Here is a 4,261-nt window from a genome sequence, read left to right on the forward strand (position 1 = left end):
CTGCTCGATCACGACCAGTTCCTCCACCTCCGCGTCTCCGCTACCTTTCTCCCGGCAGATGTCTTCTAATCCTTTGTCTATGCCAAGTGCAACCACATAGAGCGCCGTCACCTTTGGGATTCCCTCATCCAGGTTAAGCCCGCCAGTGGCCCCTGGCTTGTGGGTGGCGATTTCAATGTTGTGAGGGAATCTTCCGAGTGCCTCGGCACCTCTGGAGGTCGATCTCTCCCTATGGAGGAATTCAACGACTTCATCCTCCAGTCTGGTCTAGTCGATGCCGGGTTTGAAGGGTCCTCATTCACCTGGACCAATAAAACCATTTGGAAAAGACTGGACAGAGTCTTCGTATCAGTAGACTGGGGTGATCACTTCAATTCCATTCGGGTCCGACACCTCCCTCGCACAGTCTCTGGTCACTGTCCTCTCCTAGCCTCTGCTCCGATTTTCGCTCGTGGACCTAGCTCTTTTAGGTTCCAAAGCATGTGGATTCGACACCATGGCTTTCTCCAAACCGTCAGGCTTAATTGGCACTTGCCATGCCACCTGACTGGTATGCTCCGCCTCTTTGCCAAGCTCAAACGTCTTAAAAACCACCTGAAATGGTGGAATCGAGATGTCTTTGGCAACATCTTTGACAAAATCAATGAGGCGGAGAAGTTGGTGCGACTCGCAGAGGCGGCCTGCGAGAATTACCCCAGCGAGCTCTCTTGGCATAATCTATCCAAGTGCAATGCGGATTTGGCTAATATCACGGCTATGGAGGCCGACTTTTAGAAGCAAAAAGCCGCGTGCAATTGGCTGGAAGATGGGGAGAGGAACAATAAGCTCTTCCACAATATGGTTAAGAAAAAGCACGTGACCAACAAAATCTTCAGGATATGGGACAACGGGACTTGTCACACGTCTCCAGAGCTTATCCGGCAATCTAGGGCTGCTTTCTTTCAAAATCTCCTCACTGGAGACCCCTTTGTGCTTGACCGCCCAGACTTCTCTGACTTCCCGTCCATCATCTCGCAATCTGAGAACCACAGTCTGGTCGCCACCCCCACCTTGGAGGAGGTGCGCGCGGTGGTTTTCTCCATCTCTAGGGACAGTGTGGCTGGCCCCGACGGGTACTCCTCGCTTTTCTACCAGAACTGTTGGGATATAGTCCATCAGGACGTCTTTGATGCAGTCCTTGATTTTTTTCATGGCTCCCCGATCCCCCAGAGTTTCACTGCCACCACGATCACCTTGATTCCCAAAGTGGCGGGAGCACACGCGTGGACGAACTTCCGCCCCATTAGCTTGTGCAATGTCTCAAACAAAATCATCTCTAAGCTCTTGTATTCGAGGTGGAAGACCGTTGTCGGAGACCTCATCTCTCATAATCAGAGTGGTTTTGTTCCGGGTAGACTGATCTCGGATAACATTCTCCTGGCCCAGGAGCTTACTCATAGTCTGAACCTCCCCACCCGGAGAGGTAATGTTATCCTGAAACTGGACATGACCAAGGCCTACGATAGGGTCCAGTGGTCCGTTCCTCCTGGATGTACTCCGGAAGTTCGGTTTCTCTGAGCAGGTGGTGGCGATGGTGTCGACTTGCATATCCCTTTGCAAGTTCTCTGTCAACATCAATGGGACCCCTGCTGGTTTCTTTAGCTCGTCCAAGGGGCTTCGCCAGGGCGACCCCTGTCCCCTCTCCTCTTTGTTCTTGGGGCCGAATATCTCTCGCGGGGTCTGAACCGTCTGTTCTCTCAGCACCCCGAGCTCCGCTTCCGTTCGGGATGTGACCTCATGATCTCCCACCTCGCATATGCTGACGATGTCATCATTTTCGCAAATGGTGGCACCCGCGGGATGAAGCGCATCAAAGATTTCTTGTGGCACTTCGAGAAATGCTCTGGCCAGCTGGTCAATGTGGTTAAAAGTGCCGTCATTCTGCCCCCGAGATGCCCGGAGCGCCTCCGCTCCCGCATCCTGCGCATCACCGGGTTTGCTGAGGGGCACCTCCCTATGAAGTAACTGGGCGCACCTTTATTCCGGGGGCACAGAAAATGCGTGCTGTTCGAGCCCCTCCTGCTTCAGATCAGGAAAAAACTCGAGGGATGGGAGACTCGTACACTTTCGCCAGGGAGTCGCATGACTCTTCTCAGAAGCGTCCTCCTCTCGATCCTGATTTATCTGTTTCAGGTGGTCCAACAACCTCTGGCTATCATGGAGAGGATTGAGCTGATCTTCAATGGCTTCCTGTTGGGCTCTCGCCCGCAGGAGAAGAAATGGCACTGGGCTCGGTGGTCCCGTGCGTGCCTCCCGCCCTTAGAGGGAGGGCTAGGGCTTCCGCAGGTTGAAAGACCTTGTGGACAGCTTCTCTATTAAGTCGAGGTACAGATTCAGACAGGGATCTACCCTCTGAGCAAAGTTCCTGCTGCAGAAGTACTGCAAGACTCTGCACCCAGCCCGTGTCCCCTGTCGTGGGATCATCTCCCCTTCTTGGCGGTGCCTCTTACAGATTCGGCCCCGCGCTGAGCCTGGCATTCGCTGGAGAATTGGTCACGGAGACATCTCATTCTGGGATGATATCTGGACTGGTGATACCCCTCTGTTCGACCAGAGGGAGGTTAGAGGGGACCGTGAGGTCCGCGTCTCTAGTTTCTTCGTTGAGGGGGCCTGGGACTACGATCGTCTTTGCTCTGTTGTTGCCCCCTCTGTTGCTGAGACCATCACTTTGGTCCCCATTCTTGTTGATGAGCCTGATTCTGCCTGTTGGATTCACAGATCGGACGGGGTTTTCTCGACGAACTCAGCCTGGGAGCTGGTTCGTCAACGTAGCCCTCCGTCTGATATCTTTATCCCATGCTGGGGTAGGTGGATGAGACCCACCATGTCTTTCTTCTTCTTGAGACTCTGGCATCGGTGGCTCCCGATCGATGAGGTCCTTCAGCGGCGCGGGGTGGCTCTTGCTTCCAAGTGTCAGTGTTGTGATTTGTCGGAGACATTCACGCACATCTTCCTTGACAGCCCTGTTGCCCGTCATGTCTGGCATTTTTTCGGTGCCGTTTTCCGCTTTCAAATCCCCTCGACTGGGGATCTCAATCTGTTCCTCTGCTCTTGGAAGAGGACTCTCGACTGGACTCCAGGGGGCCACGTGAAGGAATTCCTGCCCTTCATCGTCTTTTGGTTCCTCTGGACAGCTCGAAACGATGCGAAGCACCGTCACCTACCCATCTCCGGGGAGACGGTCAAGCATCAGGTTTTATCCTATATTCGCCTTGCCCACTCGGCCTCCATTGTTAAGCCCAAGCACTGGCTGGGCTCACTTCAGGTGGCGAGACAGATAGGTATCTCTGTCAGTCTTCGGCGCATGCTGAAGATGACCATTGTTAGGTGGCTCAGACCTCCTCCTGGGGTCTTCAAGCTCAACACAGATGGTAGTTCGAGAGGTAACCCCGGGGAGTCTACTGTTGGAGGGGTTGCTCGTGATGCTTCAGGGCTGGTTCTTTTTTCGTTCAGCGAGTTCATCAGAGTCGGGACCACCATCAGGGCCGAGCTGTGGACTATTTGGAGAGGACTCCTTCATTGTTCTGACCTTAGCCTTTTTCCCCTTTGGATTGAGACCGATTCCCAGATTTCCATCCAGATCCTCCATTCTCGTAGATGTCAGTGGGCTCTTGACCTTATTGTCTCTAGGATTCGCTGTCTTATGCGGGGGCGTGCTGTTCACATATCTCATATTTACCGGGAGGGTAACTCAGTGGCGGATGCTTTAGCGACCGAGGCCCATTCTTTTCGGCGATTCACTTTCACGCCAGGGCCGGCTCTCCCCAGACATATCTCGATTCTCGCTCGCTCAGACCACTCTGGGCTGCCATACCTGCGTTCCAGGCTCTCCTAAAAAAAATAATCGGCCAAAAAAAAAAATTAATCGGCCACTCTGGGCTGCCATACCTGTGTTCCATACCCGTGTGCGTGCATTAGTGTGTGTGAGTGCGTGCGTGCATGAGTTGTGTGTGTGTTTGTCTCTCGGTTTATATTTGCACATTCATCTTTGGGCGGATCAGCCGTCTCAGGCTTTTCTTGCTGCTTGATTTTGTGCGTCTCCTCTTGGCGGATCTCAGACGCCGACGCACTCGTTGAGGAGGACAGCTTTGCCTCCAAGGCGGGACCAGACGCCCATTGCCTCTCGGTTTATATTTGCCCCTTAGTCTTTGGACGGGTCTGCCATCTCAGGCCTTTTCTTACTACTTGGGTGGGACCAGATGCCCATTGCCACCTTTACAGG

The sequence above is a fragment of the Primulina eburnea genome, chromosome 12 (assembly GCF_022965805.1).
Source record: "Primulina eburnea isolate SZY01 chromosome 12, ASM2296580v1, whole genome shotgun sequence".
Lineage (NCBI taxonomy): Eukaryota > Viridiplantae > Streptophyta > Magnoliopsida > Lamiales > Gesneriaceae > Primulina > Primulina eburnea.